The 25248-nt window shown below is 44.4% G+C and overlaps 1 protein-coding gene across 1 annotated transcript in view; it reads left to right on the top strand.

Annotated features, from left to right (window-relative positions):
• LOC147616647 (cytochrome c oxidase assembly protein CtaG / Cox11 family) overlaps positions 1-25248 on the top strand; it is a 52844-nt gene that overhangs the window by 7595 nt on the left and 20001 nt on the right. The window lies entirely within an intron of this gene.

The following is a 25248-nucleotide window of genomic DNA, read 5'->3' as shown; positions in this document are numbered from 1 at the left end:
TCAGTATGTTGCCAGTGGTGTTTAGGGCTGAAAGAAGACTCCCAAAGCTTCTGCGTGTTACATTGGTATCGGAGCATCAAGCTCAGCAAAGCTAAACACTGATTCAGTCCCATATGATGGTGTACAGGTCTAAGGTACAGGAAAGTACACGGGTATGAAGCCCAAGGCAAGGAACACAAGAACGGGAAGAGCTCCCAGGAGGTTTGTTGGTGGTGTTCCACAAAGCTAGAGGGGATGGCAGTCCTGTGAGCCAGATAGGTTCTTGGGCAACGGTCCCAAGGGAGGATTATCCTCCATGGGGTGATGTGAGAGTGCTAGACTCATTTCTAAGGAATGAAGACCAAGACAGTGTTCAGAATCAAGAATGGATCGGGTACTGGAGGGAACAGATGCATAGATCTTATTCTGTGACAGTGGTTTTGGAGACCGGGCCAGGCTTTTAGAGAAAAGGGTTGCCAGGGATGGATGGATGGATGACAGAGGGACTTCGGGAAAAGATTGGGATGATGACAGTCATCCAAGAAAAAGTTTGGAATCCCGTCATCAAGTTTAGCAAAGGGGGATGTCATGTGCATAAAGTGCCATGGACATTCTCAGATGCTGGTGTCCAGAAGAGGCAGCCAGAAAAAGAGCATAAGAACCAGAACCTGGAGCACAAGGTGCAGATGAAAGCAGTAGGTTGGACTTGGAGGACTTGAAGGGGGTACTGTCGGCTGCAAGAGAGTTTGTTTGGCTGCACCAGAACAGTGTCGGCTGGAAGCGCATCATTACAGAGCAAGATATCCAGAAGGTGCAGCCCGACCAGGGATTTATTGCGGTCCAAAGCTAGTCGGCCAGCTCTTCCTTGGGTCAAGAGCTTATATAAGGCATAAGGTGCTCATTGTTTTAGGTATTCACTCCCATAAGGGGTGGATCCTTAGGGTCCTTAGAGTAGGGCAGATTTTGGTGATGTTCACCCTTTTTCCAAGGCAGTCTAGGGCTGTGGACTGAGTACCTTTTTGTACCATATTAATATACTGAATTTCCAGCATATCTCTCTCTCTACTCGCTTCATGTCTGCTTTTTGCATCAGCATGTTGCCAGTGGTGTTTAGGGCTGGCCCCGGCTGAAAGAAGACTCCCAGAGCTTCCGCGTGTTACATTTTGTATGACAAAAGAAACATCTACCCTGCTCCTTGTACTAAGAAAGCTCTTCAGCACTCAACTTGCCACCTGTCTTGCCTGCCTTTGCTTTCTGGTATGGTCTAAGCTTTTTGTACCATATTAATATACTGAATTTCCAGCATATCTCTCTCTCTACTCTCTTCATGTCTGCTTTTTGCATCAGCATGTTGCCAGTGGTGTTTAGGGCTGAAAGAAGACTCCCAGAGCTTCCGCGTGTTACATTTTGTATGACAAAAGAAACATCTACCTTGCTCCTTGTACTAAGAAAGCTCTTCAGCACTCAACTTGCCACCTGTCTTGCCTGCCTTCGCTTTCTGGTATGGTCTAAGCTTAGACGCATTGTTCGAGTTCTTGGAGCCAGAAGCTCTCGGGCTCTGTCTTGGGAAAGACCCCGTCTGGTTCTGGCCTTTTTCCCCCGAGGCGGTAGCCTTGGGGGTAGCCGACTGGGAAGTCTTGGGCTTGCCACCATTATGCTTCATTTCTGCACTTTGCGTGAGGGAGAGTGCGTCTTCGAAGGTGGCTGGCCTAAACATACGCACCTCCCACTGGATTTGCGTGTCAAGGCCATACAAAAACTGTCCTTTCTTATCCGAATCAGATAAGCCTAATTGCAAACATAAAGTAGAAATTCTATTGGCAAACTGAAGGACTGGTTGCGCGTTCTGACGCGCTCCCCTGAACTCGTCGCTCAAGGTAGCGGGGCGGTAGAAACCGTTGCTTAAGGTTGTGGACAAATTCGTCCTACACATAAGTTGCCATACCTAATCTGGTGTGGGCATGAGCCCACTGAGTCCACTAAGGAATGGCCTCACCTTCCAAGTACCAACTAGCTAAGATCACTCTGTCAGTATCTATCTTTCTAACTGGGGCAAAGTAAGCTTCAAACTAATGCAACCATGAATAAAGAGTTGTGGAGTTGAGTTTACCATTATACTTACTGAAGTTCATTTTCTCTAGAAAATGATTCGAGGGCGCCGCCGGTGTCAATCTGGCATCCAAAGCTGCTAGATAATGCTCGTGTTCCACGCGTCGCATGGCTTTGTCTTCACGTTGTCGGATCTTCAATGCACGCATCTGCAACTCAAGCAAAGAGCTCGGTTGCGGTCGTGACCCCGCGAGAGGGTCCGTGTGTCGAGAATCTGGGATCTGGGATATGGAAGGAGAGGGAGGAGGAGATGAAAAATGTGACGCTGGAGAACGGGTACGCTCTTCCAAAGCCAAGATTTGCGCCTTCTGCTCTTCCAACTTGGTTGTCTGGTTTGCGATTGCTCGCATCATCTGCTGGAACATATTTGCAACACTCAAGCTTGGTGCCCTAGCTGGGTTGCCCGGTGCACTCTAGTCCCAAGGTTCTTGGTCTCTCTCGTCGTCGAAGCTCGCCATAGTAGGAAAATACTTCCTTTCCGGAGCGCAATTTGACCATCCACTATGTGTGTGGGAGACTTCCGGAGGCTGAAAACCAACTGTCCTTCGGGGGACAGGAGTCACTTTGAAAGGGGTAGTCCACCGGTGTTTGAAAACCAACCACACGAGCGAGAAAATTCTGGTTTCTTTGTTGAATCTTTGCACTTGAAGTAGGCTCTGATACCACTGTAACATGCGGAAGCTTTGGGGGAGATCGATAACTTCAATGCTCAGAAATCAGTACACTTTTCGCGACGGAATTAACGCACAAAACTGAATGAAGATGTGCAGAAAATAGAGAGTGTAAGATTTTACTCTCCAGCTTTTGAGGTGTAAAGGTGTAAGAATCTCCCCTTCTGTTCTTGTAATTATTTCCCTCTCTGAAATAGAAGAAAGATCTTGTTTTACTCTATTTTGGTCTAGAGAGAGAATGTCTAGAGGTAATCCAAAATTGAGATATTTTTGGATATAAAAATCTTCTTAGTGTTTAAAATGGTTTCCCCTGAAATAGAAATTCAAAAAGAACTTTCCAATGTGCATTTGGAATTAATTGAAAATGTGTATAAAGGACCTTAGTCTAAGAGTCAAGATTTTTTGAAAATTTTAGATTATGGTTCAATTAAGGTTCCTATGAGCCAATAAGATTAATCCAAGTGTTTGGATGAGATAAATCCAAAGAATAAAAGAAAATATCCAAAAATGAGTAAATGCTCACATAAGATGAAGAGTTGACTAAGTACAAGATTTATTAGTTAAAAACTATGAGATATTACTAAAAAAATGAGATATTTTGGAGGAATGATGAATTTTTGATACCTTGGTAAGGAAGGGGAGATCTTTAAGGTAGGTGCATATTTCATACATGTGGATGAGTTTTTAATTTAAAAAAATTGTGATATTTTTCTCTCCTCTCTCCTGGATCAAACCAAATAAAAAAAGGAGCTAAATTGGTCCAAATTTTGTTCAAATTCAGTCAAACTGAAGCTGAAAAATTTTAGAACTTAGTTGGACTCAGTTAGTGGCCTCCCTCACTTATAAATAGATCCTCATTCTTTTGTATTATCATCTTTGAGTTATACCATGTCAGTATTACATTAAAATACTCATATTTTTCCTTAATAATCCTCTACTTTTGGAGAGAGTGGAGCTTCTCTCTCTCTCCAATCATCCTTGGAGCTCTTCTCTTAACACACTAACCAATTGATTGGTTGGGGGCTTTTTCTAAGATAGAGAAGCAAGCAAAAACAAGAGGTAAAGTGTAATTTTATGGTTTTTCTTTACCATTCTCAATGTTTTCACTTCTTAACTCCTCTCAAGCTTGAGAAGTTTCTAATTAAGTTTTTATAATGCAAATCAAGCTTTTTTTAAGAGTTATAATGAATAATTAAAAAAGTTTATCTTTATGCTTAATTTAGAATGTTTTTATCTATCTCCCCCCAAAAGAATGGTCATTCTTATGACCAATTCTCTATTTAAATGATGCTTCTCATTAATAAATTCTTAATTTACAAATCAAACTCTAGGCTTGTAAAGCTAGAGGTTAAGAAAGGGCTTTTTATACTTTTATGCTTCTAAAATTATGATAATCTTATGATTTAAATCCATAAATTGGATTTAAGTTTAGAAGATAGTTATAGTATCATAATTGTATTACTAAATTTATTCTTTTCAAAAATATTAAAAATTATCAGTAATAGCAGTGGAGTTATAGCAAAATTTTTAAGAAATTGATACATAATTCATTCTTATGCATAACATGAAAAGAGAACTTTCTATCATATTCTAGGATTGGTTATACTATGCTAAAAGAATGATTTTCATCACATTCAATAAAAAACTAATTTTTAAGGTTTATGCATAATTAAATAATTAAAAAAAGAGAAAATTGTGATAATTTTATTTAAATGATAAAAGAGAAATTCTCATGACGTTTGGAATTTAATCATTTAAATGGAAAAAGTGAAATTCTTAGCATATTGATTTAATGGATATTTTTATTAAAATTTTAAGAAGAATTTTAGATAAATTTATTTTATGCATGAGAAATATTTAAATGATAAAAGAGGAATTCTCATGACATTTGGAATTCAATTATTTAAATAGTAAAAGTGAAATTCTTGGCATATTGAATTAATGGATATTTTTAGTAAAGAAAAAAAAATTTAGATAAATTTATTTGATGATAAAAGAGAAATTCCCATGACATTTAGAATTCAATGTAAAAAGAAGAATTCCCATGATATTTGAGATCCAAGAAATTAAATGAGAAAAAGAGAAATTTTTAGCATAATCCAAATTATGAGTATTTATCAAAAGTAAAATTTTGAGCATTATTGAAAAATATGGGTAGAATTGATTTTTGTAAATCTCGTGAATTTTTTTATTCAAAAGAAGAATATTGAATACAATTCATTTGAGAAATTGAGAAAGAATATAGAAATAGCCGTCGAAAAAAAAAGAACCTTTACTTAGGTCAAGCAATTGGCAGAAATTTATAAAAAGTTTTATTATCGGTATCGAAGTAAGAAAAGCTACTAAATGGGAATAAGATGTAAATTAAATACGATAGGATGTGAAAAGTGAAAATGGGATGCGATAGGATGGGAATGGATGTGATTTGATATGAATGGGATGTGATTTAAATGAACGTGGATTAGATGTGAAGTTAATGTCAGAATACGCAGCGGAGATGATGACCAGATCTGGGAACACAAGAGCAAAAACGCATGATGAAAAATACAGCACAAGAGATAGAGAGATGTAGGCGTGTAACTCTGCTCTATATACATAAGAAGATCCCGGGTATGATACAAAAGTGGTATGGGGACTGGGGGCCTATTTATATGTCCCCATATACCAGTTGGCCTGTGCTACAGGCAGCCGATTGGTGCTGAATCTCCATGACCAGCTAAAAATAGCCAGTCGGCCAGGTATCAGCAGTCGGCCATCTCAGTAAGGGAGTCGTGGACCAGTGCCATCAGTCGGCCAGCTACTGGGCCCTCCCGCCACCTCAGGGCTGCCTCCCAAGCCACAGAAAAAATAAGGAAAAAATGCGGAGAGTGGAAAAAAATGATAAAACACCTCATAAGAGCGGACACACCCACAACAAAGGCCCTGGTGTATAAAACTGGACAGGAGATGACTTCTAACACCCCCTCTCAGCTCCTGGCTGTGAAACCAACCACAGGGAGCTGGGGTGCCGTTTGAGCAAATCCTGAGAGAGCGACTTTGTGAAGAGGTCCAGCGTACTGTCCTCCGTCGAATAGAACTCTAGCAAGATGTCATCAACAACGATCTGTTCACGAACAAAGTGCCTTTGGATGACCATGGGTTCCTCCAGTGGAAGCCCAAACCTGCAATGCAATCTCTGCATCCTCACCACCTCGCAAGCAGCATCACAAGCAGGCCGGTACTTTGCCTTTGTGCTCGACAAGGCAAAAGATGACTGCTTCTTACTGCTCCATAAAACTGCTCCTGGGCCTGAAGTAGATCTCCGCGTGTCCGGATCTCCTCCCCAAACTGAGTCACTCTCACCGTGGAGTCGGACTTGTTGGGGTAAAGGCATTATGCCCACCCTTATAGTGTGTACTAGCCCATAAGTTATAGTACATAGTACACTTAGTACATTAAAAGTACTAAGTGCACTATGTGTACTAGTGTAATATACATGTGTGATAGGGGAGTCACACACTCAGATCATGAGTTGACTTATCCCCACAACTCTCTCTCTCTCTCCCTTCTTCTCTGTGTATGTCTCCCACATGAAACCTAACTCTAACCCTAATTCTACTCCATTCAACTGGTATCAGAGCTTTGGCTACAGGAGATCCCTGTGGTAGAGAGTGGTAGGGTTTCTACATCGAAGGTCAGCTAGGGTTTGTGCAGTGTGCAGTGACTGTGTGTCCCTGCTGTTGAACCAGTCGTAGGTAGTGTGAGCAAAGAAAGGCGTTGGTGGCCACAAGGCGTAACAAAACGAGTGCAGAGGCTCAGCCCGTTTCGGCAGTACAGGTGCGCAGGCGTGTCAGCGCTGGGCAGTACAGGTGCGCAGTCGTGTCAGCGCTGGGCAGCACACGTAAGCAGGCAAACACGCTTGCAGGTGTACGCGTGCGTGCGCTTGTAGCAAAACGCATTGGGCGTTAGACGAGTTGAGTCCTATGAGGCGACAAGTGGTGTGAGCGAACGAGTACTAGTCCGCCCTTCTGAGTACTAGTCTTCGTAGGGCATCTGTCGCAGGCAGGTGGGCGGAAAGAGAAGGAGGCGGACAGCCGTTTCTGGTCGACTGTGTGTATGCAGTGGTGAATCGGTCGCCAAGCACCCGTCCATCGCTCTGCACACATCAGCGACTGCAGTCTTGTTCGTGAGAAATAAACCATCGCCTATAAAAGTCGCCTTCAGCAAAGCAGCTCCCGTCGCAGCATCTTGGTCGCCTTCAGCAATACAACTAGAGCTCCTCAACTATTGCCCACCTGCACAGCAGCAGCATCATCAGCACGACCTCCCTTTTTTTTCCTGCAATCAGAAATTACGAGGTATTTGCTTCAAATTTTTTTTTCTGGGATTTGCAATTGAGCAGGTACAGGTGCCAAATTGCTCAATTTTTGAGCAAAATTGGCAAAATTGGGTGACATTGGTCACAATCAGGATCAATTTGCAGGAAATTGGATGTCAAAATTTGGGGCTTTTGATGTAATTGTGCAATTAAGCATTCATACATGCTGTATGATGTGAGAAATCGCACATTCGGGCAAAATTGTAGCAAATTGTAGTGCAAATCAAGGGGCTTTTGTGCCGATTGGATTGATTTGCATGCAGGCACTCGCATTTGATGCTTTGGGCAATGTGTTGATGCTTGTCAAGCACTCAATGTGCGTGTAAATCAAGGGGCTTTCATGTATTAGATGTATATGTGGCCAGGGGGAAGCACTGTGAAGACTCTGGATGCCTTCATGTGCGCTAATGTACCATGTATGATCAGAAATTGATCTTAAATCAAGGGGCTTTTCAAGATTTTATGCTTGTTGAGCTTGGCAAAGCAGCAGGCAAGACTTTTATGCCTTGAATCCTCAGAAATCAGCTTGCAGTCAAGGGGCTTTTGCCCAATTTCTGTTCGGGACTGTTGTATGCAGTGGTCGGGACTGTGAAAGTCTGATTTTCACTCATTTGGACAACCAGGAGAGCATTTATTGCTGCTGTACTTGTTGGTACAGATTTGGTACAACTTTGTGCAAGCTTTGGCATGGCTGTGCATTGATTTGAGTGAGGAAAAGGTTCAATTTCAGCTTCTGTACTTGCCGGTACAGGTTTGGTACATCATCTGTGAGCACTTGGTACTGTTGTACAGTACTTTGGAAGGGCAACAGAGCACATTTAAGGTGCTGTCCTAAATCTGCAGCAACCAGATTTTGGTGATTTTATCACATACAGTGGGAGTAGAGTTGCATTTGTGCTTCCGCAGTGGGAGATAAAGCTTGGGAGAACAACTGTGAGCACTTTGTGTGCTTTTGGTGCAGTGTTTGCACACTTGCAGGGAGTCAGGCATTGACAGGTTGCATATTGCTATGGCAACCACAGGTGAGAGCTCTTCATTGCTTCACATAAAGAAGCTTGAAGGCTCACATAATTATGATATTTGGCAAACCCAATGCTATAATGTGTTGCTCCAGAAGAAGCAGCACAAGCCTATCAAAGAAAGGGGTGTAAAGCCCGCTTCTCTTACTGCTGAAGAGTGGGAAGATATGGATGAGCTGGCAAGATCTACTATCATGTTGTCTGTGTCAGACTCTTTACTTTTCAGCATTCGTGAAGAGAAGACAGCTTGGGGAATGTGGCAGAGATTGCAGGACTTGTATGCCCAGCAAAGTGCCTCAAGCAAAGTGTATTGGTTGAAGAAACTCATAGGTCTTCAGATGAAGGAAGGGGCGTCTATGACAGCACATCTAAATGAGTTTAATGGTATTGTCAGCCAGGTAATCATTCAAAAGTTGGCAATGGACGATGAGTTCAAAGCCACCTTTCTCTTATGCACTTTGCCAAAGAGTTGGGACACATTCAGGACAGCCACTAGCAATTCGAATGCTATGCTGTCATATGCAGATGTTGAGGGTGCTCTTCTTCAAGAAGAGATGAACAGGAAAAACAACTCTGTTGGAAAGTCCAATGCAATGAATGCACGTGGGAGATCCCAGCAAAGGGGTAAAAGCCAAGAACGGGGAAGGAGCAAGTCCCGCTCCAAAAAGGACTTGGAATGCCATTATTGTGGCAAGAAGGGACACATAAAAAAGCAATGCTACAAATGGAAGAATGATCAAAAGGAAAAGGGCAAAGGAAAAGACAAAGACAAAGATGAAGCCAAAGATGTAAAGCCAAAGGGCAAAAGTGGAGTCAAAATTGAAGAAGTCAATGTGTCACATGCAGGTGACAGTGAGGATGAGGTCCTTTTCACGTCTTCACTTGATGCCCATTCACTACTTGCAGGAGATGGTCATGGTATGCACTCATGGATCATTGATTCAGGTGCCTCCTTTCATGTCACAGGTTGCAGAGACTTGTTTGTCTGGTATACTGCTGGCAATGAAGGAGTAGTTTATTTGGGTGACAACCATGCATGCAAGATTCTTGGCAGAGGTGATGTGAGGCTTGTGTTTTCAGATGGCTCACAGCTTATGCTCCATGATGTCAGGCATGTGCCTGAGATCAAGAAGAACCTGCTTTCTACTGGACAGCTTGATGATGCTGATTATGTTACCACATTTGGTCGTGGAAGGTGGAAGATTAGTAAGGGCTCACTGGTTGTTGCCAGAGGCTCTAAGGTGGACACTCTTTACTTCATGCATGCAGGTGTTTGTTACCATGCTAATGTAAATGCAACCGAGCTGCCGGAAATCTCTATGTGGCATAGCCGGTTGGGACACATGAGTGTCAAAGGAATGGAGCAATTGTCTCGTTTTGGTTACTTGCCTTCTCTAAAGTTTTCAAGTTTTCAGTTTTGTGAGCATTGTATATATGGGAGGCAACTCAAGTGCCCCCACAAGAAAGCTCTTGGTCAGAAAGATGCTCAGTTAGAGCTTGTGCATACAGATGTATGTGAGATGCCTCAGCTTTCTTTGGGAGGGGCAAAATATTTTGTGTCTTTTATTGATGATGCCACACGCAAGGTGTGGGTTTATCCTCTTCGTTTGAAGAGTGATACATTCTCAGTGTTTCAGAAGTTTGTTGCTCATGTTGAGAATCAAACTGGCAAAACACTGAAGGCTTTGCGTTCCGACAATGGTGGAGAGTATATGTCCAAACAGTTTCAGGACTTTTGTGATGCTAAAGGCATCAAGAGGGAGCTCTCTACTCCTTATGATCCTCCACAAAACGGGACAGCAGAGAGGATGAACAGGACCATTCAGGAGAAGGTCCATTCTATGTTGTCACATGCTGCGTTACCTCATGGTTTTTGGGCTGAAGCTGTTATGACAGCCGTTCATCTTATAAACAGGTCACCTAACACGAGGCTTGGTGGGAAAGTGCCAGAAGAAGTATGGACAGGGAAGCCTCCGTCCTACAAGCACTTGAGAGTGTTTGGTTGCGTTGCGTACGTGCACATACGCAGGGAAATACGCACCAAACTTGATTCTAAGTCTCACAAATGCATATTCCTAGGATATGGTGACAGAGGTGAAATGGGGTATAGACTTTGGGATCCAGTGAATAGAAAGATTATACGCAGCAATGATGTCATTTTTGATGAAACATGCATGTATAAGGAGCCTGCAAGGCAACAGGAGCCTAGCAGAGTCATCTTTGATGATGATGGACATCATGGACAACAACCAAGGGCTGTAAATCAGCCATTACAGCAGGAAAACCAGCTCTTAAATGGTGCTGAAAATGGTCCAAATGGACAGCCAGAGATGGCAGAAGATATCCCTATGGATATGCCACAGTTAGAGGAGATACCGGGCATGATCTTTCAGCCTTATGGCATGGAACAGGAGCCACCAATTGGTGATATGCAGGCTGGACAGCAACCTGCAAATGATGGTCATTGGGTACGGAGGTCCACAAGACCCTCCAGAGTCCCTGACAGGTTTGTTCCAGGGGTTGACTACTTGATGCTCACTGACTGTGGGGAGCCCTCATGTTATAAGGAGGCTTTACAGAGGGCAGACAAGGCTCTTTGGGAGCGTGCCATGAAGTCAGAGATGGATTCTCTGCACAAAAATGGAACATGGAAGTTGGTGCATTTGCCTACAGGCAAGAAGGTTTTGCCTTGCAAGTGGGTTTACAGGCTCAAAGTTGCACCAGATGCAAAGTCAAGATACAAAGCCAGGTTAGTGGCTAAGGGCTTTAAGCAGGAATATGGTGTGGACTTTGATGAGATCTTCTCTCCAGTGGTCAAAATGACCACACTTAGAGCTGTATTAGCTTTGGTTGCTCGTGATGATCTGGATTTGATTCAGATGGATGTGAAGACTGCTTTTCTTCACGGTGATCTCCATGAGGAGATATATATGCAACAGCCAGAGGGTTATGCAGTGAATGGAAAGGAGAAGCTTGTATGCAAGCTGAAAAAGAGCCTTTATGGGCTCAAACAGGCACCAAGGGAATGGTATCACAAATTTGATACATTCATGAAATCCCAGAATTTCAGGAGAAGTGACATAGATCACTGCTTATACACCAAGAAAGCTTTGGATGGCAGTCTATTGATCCTCATCTTATATGTTGATGATATGTTGATTGCCGGGAAATCTCGTAAAGAGATGGATGCCTTGAAGAAGAGGCTGCATCAAACCTTTGATATGAAGGATTTGGGTGATGCAAATCACATTTTGGGTATGCGGATACTTCGGGACAGAAATCAGCATGTGTTGTATTTGTCTCAGAAGGAATACATTGGCAAAGTTTTGCAGAGGTTCAATATGGACGGGGGGAAGAAGACTAGTACTCCTTTGCCTCCATATGTGAAACTCAGTGCTATGGACAGCCCACAGTCAGATAGTGGCAGGGCTGATATGGCCAAGATTCCGTATGCTTCAGCTTGTGGCAGTCTCATGTATGCCATGGTTGCTACTAGGCCGGACATGCATTTGCAGTGGGAGTGGTTTCTAGATACATGGCCAACCCTGGCAAGAAGCATTGGGAAGCAGTGAAAGGTGTCATGAGATACCTGAAGGGCACACAGGATATGTGCATTTGTTTTGGCAAACAGGATGCATTAGTGCATGGTTACACGGATTCGGACTATGCCGGTCATCCAGATAACCGGAAGTCTACTACCGGTTATGTGTTTACATTCACAGGAGGTGCTGTGTCATGGATATCCAGGATGCAGAAGTGCACAGCCTTATCTACTACAGAGGCCGAGTATATTGCAGCCACAGAGGCTTGCAAGGAGGCATTATGGCTATCTCGGTTAGTGGTTGATTTGGGTTACACAGGGGATATTCCATTGTTGCATTGTGACAGTCAGAGTGCCATCCAGTTGGCAAAGAACCCTGTCTTCCATGCAAAGACGAAGCATGTGGATGTGAAGTATCACTTCATCAGAGAGGTGATAGAGAACAAGCAAATTCAGCTTGTTAAGATTCATACGGATGACAACCCGGCTGATCTGTTGACAAAGAGTTTGCCTTCGGAGCGGTTTGCTCATTGCAGACACTTGATGGGCATTGGATGAGGCCAGTTTCAGCCTTGATATGGCCGTGTATATTATCATGTACATGCTGATTTTTCTTTTCCTTCATTTAAGGGCACTTTGCCTTTAAGTGGGAGGTTGTTGGGGTAAAGGCATTATGCCCACCCTTATAGTGTGTACTAGCCCATAAGTTATAGTACATAGTACACTTAGTACATTAAAAGTACTAAGTGCACTATGTGTACTAGTGCAATATACACGTGTGATAGGGGAGTCACACACTCAGATCATGAGTTGACTTATCCCCACAACTCTCTCTCTCTCTCTCCCTTCTTCTCTGTGTATGTCTCCCACATGAAACCTAACTCTAACCCTAATTCTACTCCATCAGGACTCCATCCAACAATCCCCCTCCTGTGTAAAAGAGTCCATGATCCTTTGCATGCCGCAGAAACCATAGGAAACGCAAACCTGCCTCCCAAAGAGTCATCTGCAACCATGAGCTCAACTGCCTCATGAGGAAGCTCCCGTCCAAACTGGTGTCCATCAACCAGATCAATGAACCATTCTAGTTCTGAGTCAAAGAGGCATCACACTGCTCACAAGGATCAACACCTGTTATAGTGCAAAAACAAGTCCTGGAAACCTGCTGAAGACCACGCAAGGCCTTCTGAAACCTGTCAACCACCCCCTCTGAATCCGGAACCACAAAGCCTGGAGAAACCACCTGCTTCTTCAAGTAATCACCTGCCACCTGCCTGGCTTTCCGAAAGGTCCCCGTGGAAAGAACATCCTCATCTACTGGAGGTTCTTTGTCCCGAATACGACGAGATATCAGAGCATAAGTGACCTGTTCAGTTTCCTCTGACTGATGAACACAAGAACCACCAACATCAATACTGGAGAGTTCCTGCCAACTGCTGCTATCTACTGGCAAGCTATCCACCATCTCGTCCTGGAAAGCCTGCACCTGCAGCGTATCCACACTTAAGTGGCCACTACCAGACTGCCACTCATCACAAACCTGAGGACCTGGGAGAGAGAGTGCTGAAAGCCTGAAAACTCCATTCTCCACTATACCACTTGGCGTGTTGCTTTGTCCGGAGAGCAACAAAATGCTCATCAAACTCCACCCGTACGCCAGTCTTGCAAACCTGATGCACTGACAACAGATGAAAACCAAGTGCCGGAACATACAAAACCTGGGAGGAATGCTTCCCCCCTCTGCCATCGGGAACTATCTCCATCCTGCCCTCACTGTGAACTGGGATCGTGGATGTATCACCAGTAAGAATATGACCAGAACACCTGCAAAGATTCTGTAAACCGGAACGGGAAGGAGTCATGTGCCTGGAAGCACCACTATCGAGAATCCACTCCCGAGTATCCGTTGCGGAGAGTCCTCCAATCTCCTCCCTGCTTGAAGAAAATGAAACATCGGTGTCCATCACCTCCAGGTGCACAAAAGCCAGAGTCTTCATGATTGCTGCTGAGGAATCTTCACCCTTCTCGGTCTTCCGCTTGGGACACTGCCTCCAATAGTGGCCTTTCTCGCCACGATCATTACAGGTCCTCTCTGCCTTCAGTTTCTCGCGGTCAACGTCGGACTTCTTCTCAGAAGACTTCTCCGATGAAGCCTTCCCTTTGCCCGAGTTACGACCTTTCGACCGTTGGCCAGTTAAGGCCTCCGAACCTCCACCCTGAGGAGGGTTCGTGAATCGTTCCTCCTGGTCCAGGACCATGGGCACAAGCTCCTCCCACGTGATGGTGTTGAGCCTGCCACTGGTAATCAGCGACGAGTAAAATGCTGAGTACGAAGAGGGCAAGTGCGACAGCAACGTTATGGCCATGTCCTCTGACGATATCTCCTTCCCAGCCTGAAGAACTTCCTGCTGAAGAGCCTGCAGCTTGTTAATATGCTCCCGCATTGTCGACGACTTTGCAGGGCTCATAACCCGCATCTGTACTTCCAAGGAAATCCTCTTCATGGGCGATACCCTGTTGTAAAGTGAGGCCAAATGCTGCCATATACCTCTGGCCAGCGTCATATGCTTTACATGATTGATTACCTGTGGTGTGCAGTTGAGGAAAATAAACGAACGGACCCTGGCGTTGACACGATCCCACATCTGTGTCTGAGCCTCTCGGTCCTTTCGGATCGACGGTAACTCCCCTTCCTCTACTTCCGGCCGTGGAACACCAACAACGACGAAATCGACGAGGTTGTAAGACTCCAGAACAGATTCCATCATCACCTTCCATATGCCGTAGTTGCTCCCGTCCAACTGACGGTCCACCGGGAACGTGGGGAGTGTCGGGATCTTCACATGTCTCTCGGCCATCTCAAACAGATCTGCCATAGCGGGGATGTACTCTGAAAAGGGTGCATGGGTGGGAACAAAGAAGAACTAAAACCTGTAAGTGGCTGTCCAGCAAATCAGCCCGCCTTCCTCTTGCACCTTCTCTTCCCGATCAGCCCAAAACAGTCCACCAATCAGCCACAAAACAGTCCCCCTCTTGCTCACACAAATCCCAAGACCTATCTGAAGGGAGAGAGTTAGGGTTTCATGTGGGAGACATACACAGAGAAGAAGGGAGAGAGAGAGAGAGATATGTGGGGATAAGTCAACTCACAGTATGAGTGTGTGACTCCCCTATCACACATGTATATTTGCTCTAGTACACATAGTGCACTTAGTACATTAAAAGTACTAAGTGTACTATGTACTATAAAACTTATGGGCTAGTACACACTATAAGGGTGGGCATAATGCCTTTACCCCAACAACCTCCCACTTAAAGGCAAAGTGTCCTTAAATGAAGGAAAAGAAAAATCAGCATGTACATGACAATATACAAGGCCATATCAAAGCTGAAACTGGCCTCATCCAATGCCCATCAAGTGTTTGCAATGAGCAAACCGCTCTGGAGGCAAACTCTTTGTCCACAGATCAGCCGGGTTGTCATCCGTATGAATCTTGACAAGCTAAATCTGCTTGTTCTCTATCACCTCTCTGATGAAGTGATACTTCACATCCACATGCTTCGTCTTTGGATGAAAGACAGGGTTCTTTGCCAACTGGATGGCACTCTGACTGTCACAATGTAACAATGGAATATCCCCTGTATAACCCAAATCAACCACTAACCGAGATAGCCATAATGCCTCCTTGCAAGCCTCTGTGGCTGCAATATACTCGGCCTCTGTAGTAGATAAGGCAGTGCACTTCTGCATCCTGGATATCCATGACACAGCACCTCCTGTGAATGTAAACACATAACCGGTAGTAGACTTCCGGTTATCTGGATGACCGGCATAATCCGAATCCGTGTAACCATGCACTAATGCATCCTGTTTGCCAAAACATATGCACATATCCTGTGTGCCCTTCAGGTATCTCATGACACCTTTCACTGCTTCCCAATGCTTCTTGCCAGGTTTGGCCATGTATCTAGTAACCACTCCCACTGCAAATGCAATGTCCGGCTTGGTAGCAACCATGGCATACATGAGACTGCCACAAGCTGAAGCATACGGAATCTTGGCCATATCAGCCCTGTCACTATCCGACTGTGGGCTGTCCATAGCACTGAGTTTCACATATGGAGGCAAAGGAGTACTAGTCTTCTTCCCCCCGTCCATATTGAACCTCTGCAAAACTTTGCCAATGTATTCCTTCTGAGACAAATACAACACATGCTGATTTCTGTCCCGAAGTATCCGCATACCCAAAATGTGATTTGCATCACCCAAATCCATCATATCAAAGGTCTGATGCAGCCTCTTTTTCAAGGCATCCATCTCTTTACGAGATTTCCCGGCAATCAACATATCATCAACATACAAGATGAGGATCAATAGATTGCCATCCGAAACTTTCTTGGTGTATAAGCAGTGATCTATGTCACTCCTCCTGAAATCCTGGGATTTCATGAATGTATCAAATTTATGATACCATTCCCTTGGTGCCTGTTTGAGTCCATAAAGACTCTTTTTCAGCTTGCATACAAGCTTCTCCTTTCCATTCACTGCATGACCCTCTGGCTGTTGCATATATATCTCCTCATGGAGATCACCGTGAAGAAAAGCAGTCTTCACATCCATCTGAATCAAGTCCAGATCATCATGCGCAACCAAAGCTAACACAGCTCTAAGTGTGGTCATTTTGACCACTGGAGAGAAGATCTCATCAAAGTCCACACCATATTCCTGCTTGAAGCCCTTCTAACCTGGCTTTGTATCTTGGCTTTGCATCAGGTGCAACTTTGAGCCTGTAAACCCACTTGCATGGCAAAACCTTCTTGCCTGTAGGACATGAGGGCTCCCCACAATCAGTGAGCATCAAGTAGTCAACCCCTGGAACAAACCTATCAGGGGGTCTGGAGGGTCTTGTGGACCTCTGTACCCAATGACCATCATTTGCAGGTTGCTGTCCAGCCTGCATATCACCTATTGGTGGCTCCTGTTCCATGCCATAAGGTTGAAAGATCATGCCTGGTATCTCCTCTAACTGTGGGATATCCATAGGGATATCTTCTGTCATCTCTGGCTGTCCATTTGGACCATTTCCAGCACCATTTAAGGGCTGGTTTTGTTGCTGTAATGGCTGATTTACAGCCCTTGGTTGTTGTCCATGTTGTCCATCATCATCAAAGATGACTCTGCCAGGCTCCTGTTGCCTTGCAGGCTCCTTATACATGCATGTTTCATCAAAAATGACATCATTGCTGCGTATAATCTTTCTATTCACTGGATCCCAAAGTCTATACCCCATTTCACCTCTATCACCATATCCTAGGAATATGCATTTGTGAGACTTAGGATCAAGTTTGGTGCGTATTTCCTTGCGTATGTGCACGTACGCAACACAACCAAACACTCTCAAGTGCTTGTAGGACGGAGGCTTCCCTCTCCATACTTCCTCTGGCACTTTCCCACCAAGCCTCGTGTTAGGTGACCTGTTTATAAGATGAACGGCTGTCATAACAGCTTTAACTCCATGAGGTAACGCAGCATGTGACAACATAGAACGGACCTTCTCCTGAATGGTCCTGTTCATCCTCTCTGCTGTCCCGTTTTGTGGAGGATCATAAGGAGTAGAGAGGTCCCTCTTGATGCCTTTAGCATCACAAAAGTCCTGAAACTGTTTGGACATATACTTTCCACCATTGTCAGAACGCAAAGCCTTCAGTGTTTTGCCAGTTTGATTCTCAACATGAGCAACAAACTTCTCAAACACTGAGAATGTATCACTCTTCAAACGAAGAGGATAAACCCACACCTTGCATGTGGCATCATCAATAAAAGACACAAAATATTTTGCCCCTCCCAAAGAAAGCTGAGGCATCTCACATACATCTGTATGCACAAGCTCTAACTGAGCATCTTTCTGTCCAAGAGCTTTCTTGTGGGGGCACTGGAGTTGCCTGCCATATATACAATGCTCACAAAACTGAAAACTTGAGAACTTTAGAGAAGGCAAGTAACCAAAACGAGACAATTGCTCCATTCCTTTGACACTCATGTGTCCCAACCGGCTATGCCACATAGAGATTTCTGGCAGCTCGGTTGCATTTACATTAACATGGTGACAAACACCAGCATGCATGAAGTAAAGAGTGTCCACCTTAGAGCCTCTGGCATCAACCAGTGAGCCCTTACTAATCTTCCACTTTCCACGACCAAATGTGGTAACATAATCAGCATCATCAAGCTGTCCAGTAGAAAGCAGGTTCTTCTTGATCTCAGGCACATGCCTGACTTCATGGAGCATAAGCTGTGAGCCATCTGAAAACACAAGCCTCACATCACCTCTGCCAAGGATCTGGCATGCATGGTTATCACCCAAATAAACTACTTCACCTCTGCCAAGGATCTGGCATGCATGGTTATCACCCAAATAAACTACTTCATTGCCAGCAGTATACCTGACAAACAAGTCTCTGCAACCTGTGACATGAAAGGAGGCACCTGAATCAATGATCCATGAGTGCATACCATGACCATCTCCTGCAAGGAGTGAATGGGCATCAAGTGAAGACGTGAATAGGACTTCATCCTCACTGTCACCTGCATGTGACACATTGACTTCTTCAATCTTGACTCCACTTTTGCCCTTTGGCTTTGCATCTTTGGCTTCATCTTTGTCTTTGTCTTTTCCTTTTGATCATTCTTCCATTTGTAGCATTGCTTTTTGAAGTGTCCCTTCTTGCCGCAATAATGGCATTCCAAGTCCTTTTTGGAGCGGGACTTGCTCCTTCCCCGTTCTTGGCTTTTACCCCTTTGCTGGGATCTCCCACGTGCATTCATTGCATTGGACTTTCCAACAGAGTTATTCTTCCTGTTCATCTTCTTTGAAGAAGAGCACCCTCCACATCTGCATATGACAGCATAGCATTTGAATTGCTAGTGGCTGTCCTGAATGTGTCCCAACTCTCTGGCAAAGTGCATAAGAGAAAGGTGGCTTTGAACTCATCGTCCATTGCCAACTTTTGATTGATGACCTGGCTGACAACACCATTAAACTCATTTAGATGGGCTGTCATAGATGCCCCTTCCTTCATTTGAAGACCTATGAGTTTCTTCAACCAATACACTTTGCTTGAGGCACTTTGCTGGGCATACAAGTCCTGCAATCTTTGCCACATCCCTCGAGCTGTCTTCTCTTCACGTATGCTGAAAAGTAAAGTGTCTGACACAGACAACATGATAGTGGATCTTGCTAGCTCATCCATATCTTCCCATTCTTCAGCAGTAAGAGAAGCGGGCATTACACCCCTTTCTTTGATGGGCTTGTGCTGCTTCTTCTGGAGCAACACATTATAGCACTGGGTTTGCCAAATGTCATAATTATGTGAGCCTTCAAGCTTTTTGATGTGAAGCAATGAAGAGCTCTCACCTGTGGTTGCCATAGCAATATGCAACCTTTGTCAATGCCTGACTCCCTGCAAGATGTGCAAACACTGCACCAAAAGCACACAAAGTGCTCACAGTTGTTCTCCCAAAGTTTATCTCCCACTGCGGAAGCACGAATGCAACTCTTCTCCCACTGAATGTGATAAAATCACCAAAATCTGGTTGCTGCAGATTTATGACAGCACCTTAGATGTGCTCTGTTCCCCTTCCAAAGTATTGTACAACAGTACTAAGTGCTCACCAATGATGTACCAAATCTGTACCGGCAAGTACAGCAGCAATAAATGCTCTCCTGGCTGTCCAAATGAGTGAAAATCAGACCTTGACAGTCCCTACCACTGCATACAACAGTTCCGGACAGAAATTAGGCAAAAGCCCCTTGACTGCAAGTGGATTACTGAGGGTTCAAGGCATAAAAGTCTTCCCTGCTGCTCTGCCAAGCTCAACAAGCACAAAATCTTGAAAAGCCCCTTGATTGAAGATCAATTTCTGATCATGCATGGTACATTAATGCACATGAAGGCATCCAGAGTCTTCACAATGCTTTCCCCTGGCCACATATACATCCAATACATAAAAGCCCCTTGATTTACTGACACATTAAGTGCTTGACAGGCATCAACACATTGCCCAAAGCATCAAATGCCAGTGCCTGCATGCAAATCAACCCAATTGGCACAAAAGCCCTTTGATTTGCACTCCAATTTCCTGCAATTTTGGCCCGAATGTGAGATTGCTCACATCATACAGCATGTATGAATGCCCAATGGCACAATTACATCAAAAGCCCCAAATGTTGACATCCAATTTCTTGCCAATTGACCCGGAATGTGACCAATGTCACCCAATGTTGCCAATTTTGCTCAAATCTGAGCAATTTGGTGTTGGGGTAAAGGCGTTATGCCCACCCTTATAGTGTGTACAAGCCCATAAGTTATAGTACATAGTACACTTAGTACTTTTAATGTACTAAGTGCACTATGTATACTAGTGCAATATACATGTGTGATAGGGGAGTCACACACTCATATCATCATGAGTTGACTTATCCCCACAACTCTCTCTCTCTCTCTCTCCCTTGTTCTCTCTGTGTATGTCTCCCACATGAATTACTCTAACCCTAATTCATACTCCCACACAACTGGTATCAGAGCCAATCTGCAGCTCTCTGCATGTGCAGCATACTTCCAACATGATGGTGGAGCTAGGCGCCTACAGCTGTCTGTTTTGAACGTAGGAAAGCGTAGTTCTTCTCTCTCCACAACTTTGTAGGCTTGCAGCAAGGCAGCGCAACAGGCAGCAATCAGGGGCCTATAGTAGCAGCGCACGGCATGGTAGAAGCGATGACCATAGCCGAATGTAGGCGAAGGTGTAATAACTGGTACTAGGCGGAGGTCGAGCGTGAGCAGCGAGCCGAAACGAAGGCAGAGCTACGCGTAGCATACAACTAGGCGAAGGCTTTCGATCGTAGACTTGCGCTAGACGTCAATATAACAGGCGAGCGAAAACAGGCGAAGGCGGCGGCAACTGGATCGTGAGCAAGCATCTGGCAACTCGCGTTACTTGTACATGTGCGAGCACGGGGAGGAGAGGTGCTTCCGCCTTGTCAACACGCACCGCGTGATCGTGAAGAAGCGGAGCAAGCTGCGTGGCCGCCTCACCTACCTTCTCTCGCTCACGTTGGTCCTCGCCCTCTCCTACTCCATCTCCTTCTGTTGGACTGCAGTGGGTGATCTTAACCTATGGACTCGTTAGCCTCGTGCTTCAATGGAATGCTGTAGAAGAAGCAACAAGCAGGAGCAACAGCATCAACATCAACAAGAAGTGCCCCCTCCCTTTTTTCTCCTGCAACAACTAAAATTCAGCCTGCAGATCAGAGAAATTCAGAAAATTACAAGGTATTTTGCTTCAATTTTTTTTTGGGATTTGCAATTGAGCAAGTACAATCAACAATTGAGCAGGTACAGGTGTCCAATTGCTCAATTTTTGAGCAAAATTGGCAAAATTGGGTGACATTGGTCACAATCAGGATCAATTTGCAGGAAATTGGTCACAATCAGGATCAATTTGCAGGAAATTGGATGTTGAAATTTGGGGCTTTTGATGTAATTGTGCAATTAAGCACTCATACATGCTGTATGATGTGAAAAATCGCACATTTGGGCAAAATTGCAGTGCAAATCAAGGGGCTTTTGTGCCGATTTGGTTGATTTGCATGCAGGCAATCGCATTTGATGCTGTGGATAATGTGTTGATGCCTTACAAGCACTCAATGTGCCTGTAAATCAAGGGGCTTTCATGTATTTGATGTATATGTGGCCAGGGGGAAGCATCGTGAACACTCTGGATGCCTTCATGTGCGTCAATGTACCATGTATGATCAAAAATTGATCTTAAATCAAGGGGCTTTTCAAGTTCGTATGCTTGTTGAGCTTGGCAAAGCAGCAGGCAAGACATTTATGCCTTGAATCCTCAAAAATCAGCTTGCAGTCAAGGGGCTTTTGCCCAATTTCTGTTCGGGACTGTTTTATGCAGTGTTCGGGACTGTAAAAGTCTGATTTTTACTCATTTGGACAGCCAGGAGAGCATTTATTGCTATTGTACCTGCTGGTACAGATTTGGCACAGCTTTGTGCAAGTTTTGGCATGGCTGTACACTGTTTTGAGTGACCAAAAGGTTCAATTTCAGCTGTTGTACTTGCCGGTACAGGTTTGGTACATCATTGGTGAGCACTTGGTACTATTGTACAGTACTTTGGAAGGGCAACAGAGCACATTTAAGGTGCTATCCAAAATCTGCAGCAACCAGATTTTGATGATTTCATCACATAAAGTGGGAGAAAAGTTGCATTCTTGCTTCCGCAGTGGGAGATAAAGCTTGGGAGAACAACAGTGAGCACTTTGTGTGCTTTTGGTGCAGTGTTTGCACACTTGCAGGGAGTCAGGCATTGACAGGTTGCATTTTGCTATGGCAACCACAGGTGAGAGCTCTTCATTGCTTCATATCAAGAAGCTTGAAGGCTCGCATAATTATGATATTTGGCAAACCCAGTGCTACAATGTGTTGCTCCAGAAAAAGCAGCACAAGCCTATCAAAGAAAGGGGTGTAATGCCCGCTTCTCTTACTGCTGAAGAGTGGGAAGATATGGATGAGCTGGCAAGATCTACTATCATGTTGTCTGTGTCAGACTCATTACTTTTCAGCATTCGTGAAGAGAAGACAGCTTGGGGAATGTGGCAGAGATTGCAGGACTTGTATGCCCAACAAAGTGCCTCAAGCAAAGTGTATTGGTTGAAGAAACTCATAGGTCTTCAGATGAAGGAAGGGGCGTCTATGACAGCCCATTTAAATGAGTTTAATGGTATTGTCAGCCAGGTCATTAATCAAAAGTTGGCAATGGACGATGAGTTCAAAGCCACTTTTCTGTTATGCACTTTGCCAGAGAGTTGGGACACATTCAAGACAGCCACTAGCAATTCGCATGCTATGCTGTCATATGCAGATGTTGAGGGTGCTCTTCTTCAAGAAGAGATGAATAGGAAAAACAACTCTGTTGGAAAGTCCAATGCAATGAATGCACGTGGGAGATCCCAACAAAGGGAGAAAAGCCAAGAAAGGGGAAGGAGCAAGTCTCGCTCCAAAAAGGATTTGGAATGCCATTATTGTGGCAAGAAGGGACACATTAAAAAGCAATGCTACAAATGGAAAAATGATCAAAAAGAAAAGGGAAAAGGCAAAGACAAAGAGAAGGATGAAGCCAAAGATGTAAAGCCAAAGGGCAAAAGTGGAGTCAAGATTGAAGAAATCAATGTGTCACATGCAGGTGGCAGTGAGGATGAGGTCCTATTTACGTCTTCACTTGATGCCCATTCACTTCTTACAGGTGGTCATGGTATGCACTCATGGATCATTGATTCAGGTGCCTCCTTTCATGTCACAGGTTGCAGAGACTTGTTTGTCAGGTATACTGCTGGCGATGAAGGAGTGGTTTATTTGGGTGATAACCATGCATGCAAGATACTTGGCAGAGGTGATGTGAGGCTTGTGTTTTCAGATGGCTCACAGCTTATGCTCCATGATGTCAGGCATGTGCCTGAGATAAAAAAGAATCTGCTTTCTACTGGACAGCTTGATGATGCTGATTATGTTACCACATTTGGTCGTGGAAAGTGGAAGATTAGTAAGGGCTCACTGGTTGTTGCCAGAGGCTCTAAGGTGGACACTCTTTATTTCATGCATGCAGGTGTTTGTCACCATGCTAATGTAAATGCAACCGAGCTGCCGGAAATCTCTATGTGGCATGGCCGGTTGGGACACATGAGTGTCAAAGGAATGGAGCAATTGTCTCGTTTGGGTTACCTGCCTTCTCTAAAGTTTTCAAGTTTTCAGTTTTGTGAGCATTGTATATATGGTAGGCAACTACAGTGCCCCCACAAGAAAGCTCTTGGACAGAAAGATGCTCAGTTAGAGCTTGTGCATACAGATGTATGTGAGATGCCTCAGCTTTCTTTGGGAGGGGCAAAATATTTTGTGTCATTTATTGATGATGCCACACGCAAGGTGTGGGTTTATCCTCTTCGTTTGAAGAGTGATACATTCTCAGTGTTTCAGAAGTTTGTTGCTCTTGTTGAGAATCAAACTGGCAAAACACTGAAGGCTTTGCGTTCCGACAATGGTGGAGAGTATATGTCCAAACAGTTTCAGGACTTTTGTGATGCTAAAGGCATCAAGAGGGAGCTCTCTACTCCTTATGATCCTCCACAAAACGGGACAGCAGAGAGGATGAACAGGACCATTCAGGAGAAGGTCCGTTCTATGTTGTCACATGCTGCGTTACCTCATGGTTTTTGGGCTGAAGCTGTTATGACAGCCGTTCACCTTATAAACAGGTCACCTAACACGAGGCTTGGTGGGAAAGTGCCAGAAGAAGTATGGACAGGGAAGCCTCCGTCATACAAGCACTTGAGAGTGTTTGGTTGCGTTGCGTACGTGCACATACGCAGGGAAATGCGCACCAAACTTGATCCTAAGTCTCACAAATGCATATTCCTAGGATATGGTGACAGAGGTGAAATGGGGTATAGACTTTGGGATCCCGTGAATAGAAAGATCATACGCAGCAATGATGTCATTTTTGATGAAACATGCATGTATAAAGAGCCTGCAAGGCAACAGGAGCCTGGCAGAGTCATCTTTGATGATGATGGACATCATGGACAACAACAAAGGGCTGTAAATCAGCCATTACAGCAGGAAAACCAGCCCTTAAATGGTGCTGAAAATGGTCCAAATGGACAGCCAGAGATGGCAGAAGATATCCCTATGGATATACCACAGTTAGAGGAGATACCGGGCATGATATTTCAGCCTTATGGCATGGAACAGGAGCCACCAATGGGTGATATGCAGGCTGGACAGCAACCTGCAAATGATGGTCATTGGGAACGGAGGTCCACTAGACCCTCCAGAGCCCCTGACAGGTTTGTTCCAGGGGTTGACTATTTGATGCTTACTGACTGTGGGGAGCCCTCATGTTATAAGGAGGCTTTACAGAGGGCAGACAAAGCTCTATGGGAGCGTGCCATGAAGTTAGAGATGGATTCTCTGCATAAAAATGGAACATGGAAGTTGGTGCATTTGCCTGCAGGCAAGAAGGTTTTGCCATGCAAGTGGGTATACAGGCTCAAAGTTGCATCAGATGCAAAGCCAAGATACAAAGCCAGGTTAGAAGGGCTTCAAGCAGGAATATGGTGTGGACTTTGATGAGATCTTCTCTCCAGTGGTCAAAATGACCACACTTAGAGCTGTGTTAGCTTTGGTTGCGCATGATGATCTGGACTTGATTCAGATGGATGTGAAGACTGCTTTTCTTCACGGTGATCTCCATGAGGAGATATATATGCAGCAGCCAGAGGGTTATGCAGTAAGTGGAAAGGAGAAGCTTGTATGCAAGCTGAAAAAGAGTCTTTATGGGCTCAAACAGGCACCAAGGGAATGGTATCATAAATTTGATACATTCATGAAATCCCAGGATTTCAGGAGGAGTGACATAGATCACTGCTTATACACCAAGAAAGTTTCGGATGGCAGTCTATTGATCCTCATCTTGTATGTTGATGATATGTTGATTGCCGGGAAAT

The sequence above is a fragment of the Cibotium barometz genome, chromosome 38, assembly GCF_041138505.1.
Source record: "Cibotium barometz isolate CiBa-2024 chromosome 38, ASM4113850v1, whole genome shotgun sequence".
Classification (NCBI taxonomy): Eukaryota; Viridiplantae; Streptophyta; class Polypodiopsida; order Cyatheales; family Cibotiaceae; genus Cibotium; species Cibotium barometz.
The sequence above is the reverse complement of the archived record's forward strand: the minus strand, read 5'-3'. Positions and strand labels throughout refer to the sequence as shown.